Source organism: Lampris incognitus, chromosome 4 (assembly GCF_029633865.1).
Source record: "Lampris incognitus isolate fLamInc1 chromosome 4, fLamInc1.hap2, whole genome shotgun sequence".
Classification (NCBI taxonomy): domain Eukaryota; kingdom Metazoa; phylum Chordata; class Actinopteri; order Lampriformes; family Lampridae; genus Lampris; species Lampris incognitus.
In genome coordinates, this window is record NC_079214.1 from 47846231 (window position 1) to 47863925 (window position 17695).

The 17695-nt window shown below is 44.8% G+C and overlaps 1 protein-coding gene across 1 annotated transcript in view; it reads right to left on the minus strand.

The window, feature by feature from the left end:
- LOC130112050 (heterogeneous nuclear ribonucleoproteins C1/C2-like) overlaps window positions 1-15191 on the minus strand; it is a 62395-nt gene extending 47204 nt beyond the window's left edge. Inside the window, exon 1 of the mRNA XM_056279352.1 lies at window positions 15111-15191. The gene's annotated coding sequence lies outside the window, so the exon portion shown is untranslated. The remainder of the gene's footprint in view (window positions 1-15110) is intronic.
- Window positions 15192-17695: the final 2504 nt, after the last annotated feature.

A 17695-nucleotide genomic window follows, 5' to 3' on the forward strand; every position in this document is an offset into this window, starting at 1 on the left:
ACAAAGGTGCAACTTATTTTCCCTGAAATGATAACCATAACCAGGTCATCAGAAAGCATGTACAGTGGTTTTCCATAACAGACCATGCCACGTCATGCCTACTTCTTACTGATGTCACTTTCCAAGTCATCAGCATTTTAAAAAAGTGCGCTTCGGGCGTCCGGGTAGCATAGCGGTCTATTCCATTGCCTACCAACACGGGGATCGCCGGATCGAATCCTCGTGTTGCCTCCGGCTTGGTCGGGGCGTCCCTACAGACACAATTGGCCATGTCTGCGGGTGGGAAACCGGATGTGGGTGTGTGTCCTGGTCGCTGCACTAGCACCTCCTCTGGTCGGCCGGGACACCTGTTCAGAGAGGAGGAGGGGGGGTAGCGTGATCCTCTGATGTGTTACATCCCCCTTGCAAAACTCCTCATTGTCAGGCGAAAAAAAGCGGCTGGCGACCCCACACGTATCAGAGGAGACATGTGGTAGTCTGCAGCCCTCCCCATGATTGGGAGAGGGGCTGGAGCAGAGACTGGGACGGCTTGAAGGAGTGGGGTAATTGGCCAGATACAATTTGGGAGAAAAAGGGGGGAGAGGAAAAAAAAGTGAGCTTCTCTCATTGCTGACACATGTAACTTAATTTCTAAGTGTCCTGGCATTTAGGTGTTAAGTGCATGCATATTTGTGTGTGTGTGTGTGTGTGTGTGTGTGTGTGTGTGTGTGTGTGTGTGCGTGTGTGTACACGCATGTGCATGCGTGCACACCATTTAGGCCTTTAATAGTAGTTTCGCTGATGTGTTTGGTTGGTGCTTATACCTTTTTCCACAGTATTAAACCACTGAGATAGGGTCGTTGATACAGCAGACCCTAGGGCTTGCAGTTGCTCCTTCCCTCGCTTTCTCACCTTCTCTCTCGTTCACACACACACACACACACACACACACACACACACACACACACACACACACACACACACACTATCCCAGCTACCTCTGTTCTCCCTGCTCACCCCCATTACCCCTCTGTGCTGACAGAGAGTTTTTTCATGCTAGGCCAGAAAATAGGGTCTCTTGCTGCCACCCAAATGCTGACATGCTCAACCCCCCCCCCACCCATTCCTCCCGCCTCTCTCCTCCGCATTCCCTCCATCTCTCGCTCCCGGTATTGCTTTCCTCTCTATCTCTCCATGTCACTGTGCGGCTCTCTCTGTGACCGGCATGATCCTGGCATTATTTTTCTTTGTGCTTGGGTCCTCGGTCATGCTCTGTAAAGCGGCTGTCAGCTTCGATCTGGTTACCCTCACAGAACTGGAAATTGAGAGAAAACACTACACTAAAAAAAAAAAACACCCTCACAAAAGCCCACAATCCCCCAGGAAGGTAAACAGGATCTGATTGAGAACAATGCCGGCCACAAGACACTGTAATCACAGGCTGTAATGAGCTGCTGAGCAAACCAGTCTGAAAAGGTCACCTAAAATGCTCCACAGCAGCCCGCTGAGGTTGTAAATGAGCCAGGAAGAGCAACGGGCCTGCAAGGAAAAGCAGCCTGTTTGTGCCCTTGATTTTTCACAAGCTCGTGACTTCAAGGGCGCATGTGAGAGTTTTTGATTGATAAGTGCTGGTGTGGATTATGTGTGTTAAGAAGCCATTTCTTCCTCTTGATGTTTCATTCTTGGATCGGAACAACCGTATATTCAAGTATTTTTAAAGAAGCAAGGTTGAGGCCTTCCCTGTCGTTCAGTGGCTAAACGCACTTTTGAACAATTCTTTTTTTGGGGGATTTTTTCCCACCTTTTTCTCCCCAGTTGTATCCGGCCTATTATGTCACTCTCCCGAGCCATCCCGGTCGCTGCTCCACCCCCTCTGCCGATCTGGGGAGAGCTGCAGACTACCACATGCCTCCTCTGATATATGTGGAGTCACCAGCCGCTTCTTTTCACCTGACAGTGAGGAGTTTCGCCAGGGGGATATAGCATGTGGGAGGCTCACGCCATTCCCCCCAGTTCCCCTCTCCCCCCTGAACAGGCACCCCGACTGACCAGAGGAGGCGCTAGTGCAGCGACCAGGACATATACCCACATCTGGCTTCCCACCCGCAGACACAGCCAATTGTGTCTGTAGGGACGCCCGACCAAGCCGGAGGTAACACGGGGATTCAAATTGGTGATCCCCATGTTGGAAAGTAACGGAATAGACTGCTACACTACCCGGACGCCCGAACAATTCATTTTCAAGTTTTATATTGATTATTAGCGAGGAAACTCTCCCCTCTAAGATGATTGGTTGCCTAATAGCAAGACAGAAATGACTGGCCCTCCCCAGGCCTTTCACAGAGTCTTACTGGGGACAGATTAAAAGTCACTTAGAACTCCACGCCTCAAATCTCAGCTGTCTTACTCAAAATACATCGCTATATAACCTATCTCTCATCTGCCTTTCTAGTAGCCTGGCTAACTTGGTAGCCTTTCGGCATACATTGCCTGTGTGTGTTTGTGGGTATGTTTACTTGTATTTGTGTGCAGTTCTGGTGATGTGTGTGTGTGTGTGTGTGTGTGTGTGTGTGTGTGTGTGTGTGTGTGTGTGTGTGTGTGTGTGTGTGTGTGTGTGTGTGTGTGTGTGTGTATGTACACTACCGTTCAAAAGTTTGGGATCACCCAAACAATTTCGTGTTTTCCATGAAAAGTCACACTTATTCACCACCATATGTTGTGAAATGAATAGAAAATAGAGTCAAGACATTGACAAGGTTAGAAATAATGATTTGTATTTGAAATAAGATTTTTTTTACATCAAACTTTGCTTTCGTCAAAGAATCCTCCATTTGCAGCAATTACAGCATTGCAGACCTTTGGCATTCTAGCTGTTAATTTGTTGAGGTAATCTGGAGAAATTGCACCCCACGCTTCCAGAAGCAGCTCCCTCAAGTTGGATTGGTTGGATGGGCACTTCTTTGAGCAGATTGAGTTTCTGGAGCATCACATTTGTGGGGTCAATTAAACGCTCAAAATGGCCAGAAAAAGAGAACTTTCATCTGAAACTCGACAGTCTATTCTTGTTCTTAGAAATGAAGGCTATTCCATGCGAGAAATTGCTAAGAAATTGAAGATTTCCTACACCGGTGTGTACTACTCCCTTCAGAGGACAGTACAAACAGGCTCTAACAGGTACTATTTAATGAAGATGCCAGTTGGGGACCTGTGAGGCGTCTGTTTCTCAAACTAGAGACTCTAATGTACTTATCTTCTTGCTCAGTTGTGCAACGCGGCCTCCCACTTCTTTTTCTACTCTGGTTAGAGCCTGTTTGTGCTGTCCTCTGAAGGGAGTAGTACACACCGGTGTAGGAAATCTTCAATTTCTTAGCAATTTCTCGCATGGAATAGCCTTCATTTCTAAGAACAAGAATAGACTGTCGAGTTTCAGATGAAAGTTCTCTTTTTCTGGCCATTTTGAGCGTTTAATTGACCCCACAAATGTGATGCTCCAGAAACTCAGTCTGCTCAAAGAAGTGCCTATCCAACCAATCCAACTTGTGGGAGCTGCTTCTGGAAGAGTGGGGTGCAATTTCTCCAGATTACCTCATCAAATTAACAGCTAGAATGCCAAAGGTCTGCAATGCTGTAATTGCTGCAAATGGAGGATTCTTTGACGAAAGCAAAGTTTGATGTAAAAAAAATCTTATTTCAAATACAAATCATTATTTCTAACCTTGTCAATGTCTTGACTCTATTTTCTATTCATTTCACAACATATGGTGGTGAATAAGTGTGACTTTTCATGGAAAACACAAAATTGTTTGGGTGATCCCAAACTTTTGAACGGTAGTGTATGTGAATGTGTGTGTAGTCTCCCTCAGTGTATGTCTGCGCATGGAACATACAGAGGCATCTGCGATCATGTGCATGCAAAAACTGTACGTGTGTAAGCGTGTGTGTGTGTGTGTGTGTGTGTGTGTGTGTGTGTGTGTGTGTGTGTGTGTGTGTGTATAAAGCGAGCAGGGAGCTCGTCCTCTTGCCGCCCTGAGGCCTCAGAGCCCATTTCCCGTTGTGCTGTGTGATAAGTTTCCCTGTCAGATCCTCCCAGCACCGCTATATTTCTGATAAGCTCTGCTGCTAGTTTTCCCGACCTCTGGCACAGAGATCAATTTGAGATTGATTCAGAATGCCCTGCTGGGCCGAGCTAGAAGATCAATTTGAGATGGATTGTTCACGCCAGGGGGGCCGACGGCACGCAGAGCAGCACTCACTCTCTCTCCCTCCACCGCTTTCTTCACCTCCCCTTACATTCCAAAATTGTTTCACTCCCTCTCTCACTCTAGCTCTCCTTCTCTCGCTTTCAACTTTATTTATCCATCTACTTTTTTTGCAAGATCATTTCCCATTTTTCCTCTGTACCGTTGTTACTCTCCGTACTACGCTTCGCACACACATTCCTGCTTTGATCCCCCTTTCGTTCTACATTTCCACTCTTTCCTCTCTCTCTCCTTTCATTGCTTTCTTCTCTTCCAGAGAGAGAAGCAGGAGGGACAAGGATGACTCCATTAACCAAGGAGCCAACTCCTGTGGATTGATAAGCTTGTGGGAGAGGGCAGATAACTCATCTGGCTTGGTAATGCACTGAGACCAGACAGAGAGTAAGAATAGATACCCGCTGGCCTTCATCAACACCACACTACTGCTTACCACACACAAACACACACACCTGCGTGCCCCCCCCCCTCCCATACACACACACACACACACACACACATAGAAATTTGGCTTCCTCTCATCCTCCTGTATGATCCTGGTCATCTTTTCCATCATGCCTTGAGCTAACACTTTCCCCACCATTGGCTCATGACCTTATCTCTGCAGCTCGAACAACCGCTGCTACAGCTTACTCCTCACTTCTACTCCATCCCTTCCCCATACAAATGCCTTCATCCCATTGCTCTCCCATGTTCAATTACTCTGTGTTTCTAAAGGGCTGGCAGTAGTAATCAGCAGGAGGAAAAAAAATCAGCAGACGCACTCTTCTTCTCTACACGTGCTGACCTTTCTCTGAGGATGTGCATCCACCTCTGACTGCACTGACCTTTACCTACAGTGCAGCCCCCATCAGTCCCGCAGATGAATGGACTCCAGACAGTAATGAACATGCAGACCAGGGGGACAAAAAAAACAAGACAGAAAATGACAGAAAAATTCAAGTGACAAGTTAAAATGACACAAAGGTGGAGGGGTGCTGTTTTTCTGCGATATTCGAGTAGTTTAGCCACCACATAGTGTCTCATGTGGCTGGTGTCTTTTAACCGCACAGACCTTATTTTACATTTTAGCACTGGCAAGGGCAAAGTAGTTACTGGACAGTTTATCACAATGCACTGATATTTTACAGTATAAAAATAAAAACAGTGACAAATTGAGCAGCAATGTGGCTGAACCTCGTGTCAGCAAAGGTGTTGTGAAGCAAGGGCTCCAATTTTTCGACCGGCTCAAAGGCCTTCAGAAAAATTCACATGGCTTATAAATAGAGCCCGGCTGATACAGGATTTTTAAGACTGATACAGATTTTCAATGTTTGAGGATTTAAAAATCCAATAATGATATTGGCCGATATTAATTTTATTTTTCAGAAACACATAAACAGGCGGCATGGTCCCGCAGTGGTTAGCGTGGCCGACTCACAGCAAAAAAGTCCTGGGTTCGAACCCTGGGGTTGACTAACTTATGGGGTCAGCCCAGGTTGGGGGTCAGCCCAACTCTGTGTGGAGTTCGCATGTTCTCCCCGTGTCTGCGTGGGTTTCTCCCACAGTCCAAAGGCATGTAGATCAGGTGAATCGGCTATACTAAATTGTCCCTAGGTGTGTGTGTGGGGGCCCCTGGTGGCCTGTCTAGGGTGTCTCTCCACCTGCCGCCCAATGACTGCTGGGATAGGCTCTAGCATCTCGTGACCCTACTTAGGATAAGCGGCTTGGATAATGGATGGATGGATAGATGGATAACACAAATAAAGATTTTCCCCAATATTGTTTTAGGTGTAGTTATTTAAGTGTCATCACCAAGATAACATGACATAATGCACTTTAAAACAAACTTGTTTATTGTCAGAAATAGTGCCCAACTCTAATCCATCTTAAACTATGCAGTACTGATACAGTGGCCTACAGTAAATGCTGCTGTTAAATGCATCTAATACTACAAAACTGTCTGCAACGACGACTTGCAACTTTGGGATTTCACACTACACGTTTGAAAGAGAAGCTAAATAACTTTGTTTGGCTAGCAAGCCATGTTAGATACTCATTCAGCTCACATTTATTTACCTGTCCCCTCTGGTCTAATAATATCCAATGCACCGACTGTAACTACAGACATGGCTTTACCTAGCTTTGTGGGTAACCTAATTTAGCAATGGGCAGCGTTATAAGCAGCCGTAAGCGATGTTGCCAGAGACTTTTTAGAAGTGACGAGGGAGAAATCATAGGACCGTTGTTTGTTTACTCACTAGAACTTCCACACTGTCTCAACATAAACCTACAATCAAGTTTGTCAACAGCTTAGCATACACCACTCAGCTACTGTAAGGTTATGCGTAATTTTGATGTTTGGCTGACTGTACCAGCTTTCATGTTACTGCAGCAAAACCAGGCATGGCTGACATGAATGTTGTCAAGCTTATTTAAGCAAAGAGGAGAAGTGAAAGAAAGAAAGCCACTTTATTTGACATTGTATTCTTACAAATGAATTTGTTCTCTGCATTTAACCCATCCTATTGTATAGGAGCAGTGGGCAGCTGTAGTGCCTGGCAACCAACTCCAGTTCTTCTTTCAATTGCCTTGGTCAGGGCACAGACAGGAGTATTAACCCTAACACGCATGTCTTTTTGATGGTGGGAGGAAACCGGAGCACCCAGAGGAAACCCACACAGACACGGGAAGAACATGCAAACTCCACACAGAAAGGACCTGGGGTTCGAACCCAGGACCTTCTTGCTGTGAGGCAACAGTGCTAACCACTGGGCCACTGTGCCGCCCCAAGTGATAGAGGTTATTTATTATTATTCATGTATTTCACATGACAATTGATGGAAGCTATACCAACATGTACCCTGGCACTGCCAAATGATAGAAGCTAAGCAGGTATGGGCTTGGTTAGTACTTGGATGGGAGACCTTGCAGGAACACGGAGTTGCTGCCGGAAGTGACGTTGATGGGTCAGTAGTGGGCAGTCTTCCCTCTTGTCCCAATAAAAACCACAAATATCAAATCCAAACGCTCCAGTGCAGTGATGGGGACACTGTAGTGTAGGAGATGCCGTCCTTTGGATGAGACATTAAACCGAGGTCCTGACTCACTGTGGGCATTAAGAACGACCAATTTTGATGGTTCTGAATTTTCAAAGTTTAATAGCTTTATGAAAATAAGATACAGACCTGCTGCTCCCTGAATGCTCCTAAGATCATATATATTTGCATTAAAATAAGTTTTAGATCAATTGCACAAAAAAAGTTACGATAAGATCTACCTAAAATGACCATGAGCGGTCGCAATTTGCGTGTCATCTTGCGCATCATGTCACTATTTATGACGTGCGTTGGTCGCATCATTTCCTTTGCGAAGTTCACTGCTCTGTCCTAGAAACACACTAGCATTTTCCAGTGCAGCGAAATAGTCTAAACTTGATTTTTGATTATTTCCAACATGTCTGGTACAGCCACAGTTTCAGACTCACCATGGCGTTGCAATATTTACAAGCGGACAGTGGCGATTTTAAATTGTTTGAAAAATAGTATTCAATTTGTTAAAATATTAATTTTGGTGTCAGTCGTTTCTTAACAGACATACTAACATATGCAATGTATTAATATCTCAATTGTGTATTTACCTTGACAGAATAGAGATGAAAAACCATGGTCGTTCTAGTAGTTTTTAAGTTTCGGTCGTTGTTTGGGACTTTTTCCAATGGTTATTTTCAGTTGTTTTTACATTTCACGTTTTATAAGCCTTGTTGTTTGTTAGATTATCAATATGCGTTTTTCGTTTTGTTTTTCAAGTAATACTTTCACTTTTTCAATTTTGCTATTCAAGTTCAACCATGTCTCTCTGAAGTTTAAATTGTTTAAAAATAGTATCATAGTTGTTGATGTTAATTTTGGTGTCAGTCGTTTCCTAACAGACATACTAACAATGCATTAGTATCTCAATTGGGTATTTATCTTGACAGAATATACCAGTTTTAAAACCACATGGTCGTTTCAGGTTGGAGTGAAATCCCTGTCATTCTAGCTCCCATGGCACTTATTATAAAGAGTAGGGGGTTCCCTGGTGTTCCGGCAAAATTCCCAACCCGGCTGTCTCCATCTGGCCACATAATCATCCCCAGTGTAAATGGCTCAATGATTCCTCCCTCTCCACCTCAAGTCGTGCATCATCCAGGTGGGTGCTACACATTGGTGGTGGTTGAGGTGAGTTACCCCCTTCAATGTGACGCGCTTTGGGTGTCTAGAAAAGCGCTCTATAAATATAATGTAACGTACACGAATAAGTAGACACGTTAGCCCTTGACTAATGGGTCAGACCCTTTAGTCGACTGGTTAACGTTGTCGCTTGCGGAGCGGGAGACACGGGTTCGCGTCCCGGCTGTGGCGATACCCGGGCTGCCCCCCTGAATTCGCTGCATTGGTGTCAGAAGTGGGATGGCGAGACCGTGAGGTCATCGGAAGCGCGTGCACCCAGAGGTGTGAGGGAGATGATATGCTGAAGCGCGGGGACGCGCTTCCCGAAAGAGGCGGGTAGTGTAACGTGCATGAATAAGTAGACATATTGGCCCTTGGCTAAGGGGTCGGAACCTTTAGTCAACTGGTTAACACTGTCGCCTGTGCCCCCCCCCAAATTCGCCGCACCCAGAACCGCCACAGCCGGGACGCGAACCCGTATCTTCTGCACCACAGGCGACAACGTTAACCAGTCGACTAAAGGTTCCGACCCCTTAGCCAAGGGCTAACGTGTCTACTTATTCATGTACATTACACTAATGATTATTAATATCAACCTGCTGAGCTATTTTCTCACCCAGTGCGGGATCCGATCCGATCTGCATCACAAGGCGACATTGCTAACCGTTCGACTAAAAGGGGGCCAACCCCCTGGCGATCGGCCAGCGAGTGTTTTTGTAGGTTACATTACCATGAAAACAGTTGCTCTCCGTTGTGGGCTACTCTGCGTCATGGTGAAGGCAGTTTTAAGATATTCGACACTTTCCGTCCGGATCCAGTGGCTTCTTCTTACTCAGTTTCACCCACTGTTGCCAGTAAAATGACGGTTAGCTCACCTCTTAGCGCTCGCTCTTAACCACAGGGGAAGCCGCTGGATCAGGAGTGCATGTATATATCGAAGACTTAAAACTAAACTTCACCGCGGTCTACTCTGCTTGGCTCAGCTGATTGTGGCGTTCCAAACACGTGTTGTCAACAGTGGAGTTGCAACCCACACAACACGATGACAATCTATGGTCTCGCCGTTTCTTTTTTTTTTTTTTGTCATTTATCCGCCGTTATAAACGACGATGTCGATAAATCAGCTCAAATTAGCCGATATCAGCGCGCAGATTTATCGGTCAGGCTCTACTTATGTTTGTGGGGGATTCACATTCTACAAAAAATAACACATGAAACACATAAAAACATAGGAGGCTCCTGTTTAAGTTCCCCAAGAGTATCTCAAATGAACATATCAAAAGTGGGAATCTTGATGGTTAGTACTACGTTACAACTTCATACTGACGTAAAATTACTTTAACATGTTTGTCAAGTTATGTTTTTGGAACACGTGCAGCTTTCCCACTTGAGGGATTGATGCATCTACCCGAAGGTTTTTAACTGGATTCCACTCGATGACCAAAAAGCTTTTCGTTTTCTCCTCCTTTGATTTTGGCAGGTTCGATAGTTTGGTTTGATCCATCAGTCCTTTGCCATTAGCCAAAAGCCATAAGTCATAAAGCGAAAAACATTTGAATGAAAAAAACAAAAAATATGTACAACTATGCTATTGCAAATAAATGTAAATGGACAAAAACACATAAGCATTTGTAATTATTGCAAGAAAACATTAAGCATATGTGCCCTATTCCATTTAATTATACATTTTCTTATATCAAATGCAAGTAAAGCCAGTACCCACTGCTGTTTTATCAACTCCATTCCCCGTACGTCTACTTGACAAAAATCATCAGATTTGCAAATGGATTTACAGCCAATATACTCAGATTGCAGAAAAACAGACAAACCAACTTGCACCTATGAACATTAAAAAGTTAAACTATCTAACCACCTGTAAATGAGCCGCCGACCTCTGTGGAATAAAACTAACGTGAAGCCAAACTGGTTGGCAAGCAGCGGTTATCTTCGCCAGGGAAACAGTCTCTAAAGTTCATTACAGGCTGCCAGGATTTTGTAGATTTTTCTGCTCTGCAGTTTTACTGGTCGGGAACTCTTTTCAGAGTTTTCTCCAAGCCCCCTCTCCCCCTTTTAGCGTGGCACTTGTTCACTTCCGGGCCGCTGTCCCTAGTGACACTGCGCTACGCTTCTTATGCTCCGGGAGTACATGGGCAGATTGGTTCCGTCCGGTTTGTTCTCTCATTATTCTGTTTGTGTAGTTTGACTTGACAATGTTCAAATGTTGAAGATCATCCAATTTTGTCTTGACTGACCACAGAAACTGTATATGATGCATAAGAAAACACATCAATTTTGCTTATGGAGTGTGTTTGTTTCCCAGATATTTACGTTTGAGTTAATTTAGATTTACACAAAATTAAACCAATATTTTTGCTAACATCTATTCCATTTATCCATCCATTACCCAAGCAGCTTATCCCAACTGGGGTCACGGGATGCTGCAGCCTATCCCAGCAGTCATTGGGCGACAGGCGGGGAGACGCCCTGTACAGGCCGATAGTCCATCACAGGGCTGACACATACACACATTCACACCCAGGGACAATTTAGTATGGCTGATTAACCTGACCCACATGTCATTTGCTATTTGTCATTTGCTAACATTAGTGATGATTATCCCAGATCTTTAAAAAACCAGATTGTCTCATGTCCAAACATTTGATGAATGTCGTGTCAATATCTTTGTGGATTACCCAGGCTGCCCTCAGAAGTCCAGCTCAACAGAAAACAATTGAAAGGGATATTGGAGCCAAGCTGCAGCCTAGTAATCCAACCCCCATTGAGTCACAGTCCGGGCCCCCATGATGGTAACCTGGAACCTACACATTGTTCCAGAACCAGTCCACATTTTCATCACATAGCATGGGCATGAACACCGATGAGGCGTGATACTGAAATTTCGGCAGTATGTTGCATCTCCAATAACGTAAAGATTTGAAGTTTTCTCCTCTCAGAGGAGGCCAAGTCACCTGTCAAAGTTTCTAAATTGGTCTTGTTCTATTTATTGACACCCTTTTAGCCATCCTCTCATCCTTTTTGTAGAAAGTTCTGCCCCTCCACCCCCCCCCCCATAGTCTGCAAGTTGTGGCACACTGTATCAGAGAAGACATCATCACCCACTGATTTTGGCAACTGAAGAGTTTATAGCCTGATGTCTCGATCGCTCCAGCCCGTCAGCCCCTTTTGAGACTATGACAGATGGGTCTGCTGTATTATTACACCCCCATCCCCATCCCCACACCACATACCCACACACACACACATGCACGCACGCACATGCACACAACTCCCACTCCACCATGCCTACCCTCTCTGGTAATTACAACAGATGACGGAATATTCGAAGAATGAAGCGCGTGGAGAAAGCAGACTAAAATACCCGGTACCAGATGCTCAGGAGGCAGCACACTGTGCCACACTGTAGTCAGACCACTCTCCTCACCTCCCCTACCTCCCTTCATCTCACTTTTCCCCTCCTATTTACTGTCATGGTAAATGGACCAGGCAATAACGATCACTGTAACGACCACAGCAGAAGCCGGACATCTATATTGACAAGGCTATGCCCACACAGCCACATCCTAGAAAATTTGAGCGCCTGAGGTTTGCAGAGCATCCCTGAACAGTCTGGCCAAAATGTCAGGCAGGGCACAGATGCTTAAGTTAGAATGTGGAGCTACCCTTTTGTCCTATTTATTCATTTACTTTTGATTAAAGGTTTGTGTGTGTGTGTGTGTGTGTGTGTGTGTGTGTGTGTGTGTGTGTGTGTGTGTGTGTGTGTGTGTGTGTGTGTGTGTGTGTGTGTGTGTGTGCGTGTGTATGCGTGCCTGTGTCTTTGTGTGATGGTGATGGTGGAGGTGAAGGAGGAAGAGTGGATGGGCTGTTCTTCTTTAGCAGCTCTCTGTCCTGATAAACCACTGGAGCTCTATGAGCCATGGTCGTGTATGTGTCCATGTATACACTAACAGAAATGTGAAACACACACACACACACACAAATCTCAAGAGGATGTGGGTAGAACACCCGTCTAGTTGCCACAGCCATTAGGACAAGAGCTAAGCAAGGATCTGCTGATGATAACCATGGAAACAATGGTAATAACAGGCAAAACTCCACACACACACACACACACACACACACACACACACACACACACACACACACACACACACACACACACACACACACACACACACACACACACACACACACTCACACACACACAGGGTTCCGAGGCCTTGGCCTGGCACCTGAGCCTCTCTATATGGGCCACACAATACAGTGAGCTTTTGTTGCTGTGCACTGGAGCACACAGAGGCCATGGCAGCAGCAGCAGCATCTGGGCTATGAACACTTGCCACTCTCTCACTCTGCTCCATCTCTCAACCTACAGCTGGGCCTTGCCAAGCTGGGGGACCTGTGACAGCCAGGAACCATGAACAACAAATGATGACAAAAGCCTTATGTTGTCAGGGTCGTTCTGTTGCAAATGGCCTCAAGAAGGGTGGCGGGGGTTGGGGTGAAAGACAGCAAATGGTAGGAAAAAAAGTGGTTGTAGGGAGAGCAGTGTCTGCTATCTCTGATGTGGTACCAGGAAATTAAGGTACCTAGAGTACATGTATGCATATAAAACAAAACGCTGCAGAGCTTTAGGGAAATGACAGCGGATGACCTTATTCATCTAACTTCATGATATACGCAGTTACCCCTCCAGACAGCCTGATGATTTGCATGTTACACGGGAAGATTACACTGCGTTAGCGTCTTGGACATGACTTAGAGAGCTTGCTAGCAAAGTAATCTAGGCCACCGTGTTTGTTTGCCAGCTCTGTGAGAAGAGAGAGGAGACAATAAGCACAGCTGCCAATGGCACCAAGAGGGAATTTGGACAACTAAGATTTTTTTTTTTGTAGCGGACTCATTAATGTTTACAACTGAGACTTCTCTACGTTGTAGCTCCTGCTTTGTAGATTAACTGTTAGGCCAGATGCTCTTTTGCTCCCCCTCCTTTTTTCTTCCACTAAAAATGAAGCTAATACAACGAAGGGATAAATGTTAAGGATTTGTGAAGTGCTCTTTCAATAATTGTGGCAACACAGAAACCTTGGAGTAGTTGAGCTGAGATAGCGAAGCTGCAGCTGCAGCTACACCTACCTGAAATGGTCAGAGGTATCCACTTTCTTTCTTTTTTTTCTTTTTGGAACCCCCCCTCCCTTTCTCCTCAATTATATTTGACCTATTACCCCACTCTTCCGAGCCATCCTGGTCACTGCTCCACCCCCTCTGCCAATCTGGGGAGGGCTGCAGACTACCACATACTTCCTCTGATACATGTGGCGTTGCCAGCCGCTTCTTTTCACCTGACAGTGAGGAGTTTTGCCAGGGGGACATAGCACATGGGAGTCACGCTATTCCCCCCAGTTCCCCCTTCCCCCTCTGAACAGGTGCCCCGACCAACCAGAGGAGGTGCTAGCACAGTAACCAGGACACATACCCACATCCGGTTTCCCACCCACAGATACAGCCAATTGTGTCTGTAGGGACGCCCGACCAAGCCAGAGGTAACACGGGGATTCAAACTGGCGATCCCCGTGTTGGTGGGCAATGGGATAGACTGCCATGCCACCCGGATGCCCAGGTAGCCACTTTGTTAAATCAAGGGACAAAAAAAGCAGTAAATATGTTGTCTCCCACAAACAATGCCTGTGACAGTTAAAGCAGTTATAACCTACACCTTTTTTCCCCAATTTCTTTTCTGATTCAAAACATATCATTCCACCAAATTCTTAACCTGATCACGGCGAACAATGATTGTATTAATAAGAGTAGAATTTTGAAGCGATCTATACACCAAGCAGAGCTTTGAGTTAGTCTATATGTAAGGAAAGTTGAGTTATGCTAGTTCAAATTTGAGAGGAATCAGGTGAAGTTTCATTTTGATGCCCTGTGTGTGTGTGTTTGTGTGTGTGTGTGTGTGTGTGTGTGCTGATGTTGTGAATAAGTGCTCTTAAAGTTGACCTTGTGGGTGTAACACTCTCACTGCCACACAATACAGGTTTTATGCATCAATGTATACACGAGCAGCCCTTAAGGCAACAGAGGAAGAACGGATAAAAATCTCAAGAGGATGTGGGTAGAACACCAGTCTAGTTGCCACAGCCATTAAGGCAAGAGCTAAGCAAGGATCTACTGGCAATAACCATGGAAACAATGGTAAAGACAGCCAAAGCTCCATACTGTACACGCATGCATACACACGCGCGCGCGCGCACGCACGCACGCACGCATGCACGCACGCACACACACACACACACACACACATTCTCCCTGGCATCACTGTTAGGACACAGGTGATACTAGCGGACTGATGCAGTATTGAACCATCTGCCATAAACCGTAATCAATTCCAATCGCACCTGTGCACTACATCAACAAATACATTAAACCAGTAAATGAGAGAGAAAGCACCCCTTTGCTAAAATCAATTGACAGTCTACATACATAGCTGGAACAAAGCTAATAACCAATATCACTGCATTGACTGCAATACCAAGGGACAGTGAAAAATAGCAATACACATTATTTGTGAATGAGGAGAGGAGAGGAAGAATGTGAGAGGCATTTGCAGCTGATTGTGCGCGTGTGTGCGTTTTTGATGCAATCTGCGTATTAATTCCATAATCACCTGTAGGAAGAGCTGCTTGCTCTCTTGCTTGCCATCCTGGAACGGCTGGACTTCAACTCACCACTCATGCTCGTGTCTGGAAGGAACAGTAGCCACAGTTAACTCTGGAATGACATCACACAACAGAGCAGAACAGCGTTCATACACAGGACAGAATGCACAAATGAAGACACACTTACTTGGATACCATGTATTCTTCTCTTGCCAACACTGACACACTGCTTATATTCTTTGTTTCTATTTCAGCAAAACACTGCAGAGTTGTGTGATTCTGCGGTAGGCAACTCTGTCTTTAATATATTTCGGCAACGTTAACGACTAACAGAGCGTTGCAAGCAGCTGTAAGCTAATTCTTCAGCCTTGCAATCCAAATGACTCGACAGTTTAGCACAGTGAAAGAGAAATCGCCCAGATTCTCACATCTCCCAGAAAACAAGTTCACTTCAGGGTGTGGCAAGCTTGCATTCCGCCACAGGCTTAAACAAACCAGTATGTATGACGCAGATAAATTGCATAAGTGTGATGTCTGTTTTCATGAAAATCATGTCTGTGTCATCCAGCTAAGAGAGAAGCCAGTCATGATCACCTTGTAACTTGTTGCCTACTTGTAGTCTGTATCATGTCAGATGTGAGAACAATATTTACCATTTGTTTATAATGTAAAATTTCATCTGGAGTGATCCCAGTGAGACCTTTTTCGTACACTATAGACGAGATTATGTCCAACTTTTTATCATTCAACAACCAAGACTTTGAGGGAGTCTGACTCTTCATCACCAAGTTGCTCGACTGTGTTTCTTAGTTTTGTGCATTTGCAATTCTTGGATGAGCTCCAAAAGATTCGGTTGTCATATTCCTGACCTGCTACCAGAGAGGGAGGCCCTGTGTGTCTAACAGTTTTAAATCTAGCTATAAAGTAAAGGGAAATATGTTGAGAAGATACATTTTAATAATTGTGGCATGTCTAAATTGAGCTGAGAAAGAGAAGCTGCTGCAGCTCAAACCTGAGAGGGCCTTTCTTAATATACAGTGGTGTGAAAAAGTGTTTGCCCCCTTCCTGATTTCTTTCTTATTTTTTTGCATGTTTGTCACACTTAAATGTTTCGGATCATCAAACAAATTTAAATATTAGACAAAGATAACACAAGTAAACACAAAATGCAGTTTTTTAATGAAGGTTTTTATTATTAAGGGAAAAGAAAAATCCAAACCTGCATGGCCCTGTGTGAAAAAGTGATTGCCCCCACCCCCCCGTTAAAACATAAATTAAGTGTGGTTTATCACATCTTTGGAAAGCTGAGTTCAATTTCTCTAGCCATACCCAGGCCTGATTACTGCCACACCTCTTCTCAATCAAGAAATCACTTAAATAGGACCTGCCTGACAAAGTGAAGTAGACCAAAAGAGCCTCAAAAGCTAGACATCATGCTGCGATCCAAAGAAATTCAGGAACAAATGAGAAACAAAGTAATTGAAATCTATCAGTCTGGAAAAGGTTATAAAGCCATTTCTAAAGCTTTGGGACTCCAGCGAACCACAGTGAGACCCATTATCCACAAATGGCGAAAACATGGAACAGTGGTGAACCTTCCCAGGAGTGGCCGGCCGACCAATTTACCCCAAGAGCGCAGCGACGACTCATCCAAGAGGTCACAAAAGATCCCACAACAACATCCAAAGAACTGCAGGCCTCACTTGCCCCAGTTAAGGTCAGTGTTCATGACTCCACCATAAGTAACAGACTGGGCAAAAATGGCCTGCATGGCAGAGTTCCAAGACGAAAACCACTGCTGAGCAAAAAGAACATAAAGGCTCATCTCAGTTTTGCCAGAAAACATCTTGATGATCCCCAAGACTTTTGGGAAAATACTCTGTGGACTGACAAGACAAAAGTTGAACTTTTTGGAAGGTGTGTGTCCCATTACATCTGGCGTAAAAGTAACACAACATTTCAGAAAAGGAACATCATACCAACACTAAAATATGGTGGTGGTAGTGTGATGGTCTGGGGCTGTTTTGCTGCTTTGGTAAATGGAACCATGAATTCTGCTGTCTACCAAAAAATCCTGAAGGAGAATGTCCGGCCATCTGTTCGTGACCTCAAGCTGAAGCGCACTTGGGTTCTGCAGCAACACAATGATCCAAAACACACCAGCAAGTCCACCTCTGAATGGCTTAAGAAAAACAAAATGAAGACTTTGGAGTGGCCTAGTCAAAGTCCTGACCTGAATCCGATTGAGATGCTGTGGCATGACCTTAAAAAGGCGGTTCATGCTCGAAAACCCTCCAATATGGCTGAATTACAACAATTCTGCAAAGATGAGTGGCCAAAATTCCTCCACAGCGCTGTAAAAGACTCATTGCCAGTTATCACAAACGCTTGATTGCAGTTGCTGCTAAGGGTGGCCCAACCAGTTATTAGGTTTAGGGGGCAATCACTTTTTCACACAGGGCCATGTAGCTTTGGATTTTTTTTCCCCTTAATAATAAAAACCTTCATTTAAAAACTGCATTTTGTGTTTACTTGTGTTATCTTTGTCTAATATTTAAATTTGTTTGATGATCTGAAACATTTAAGTGGGACA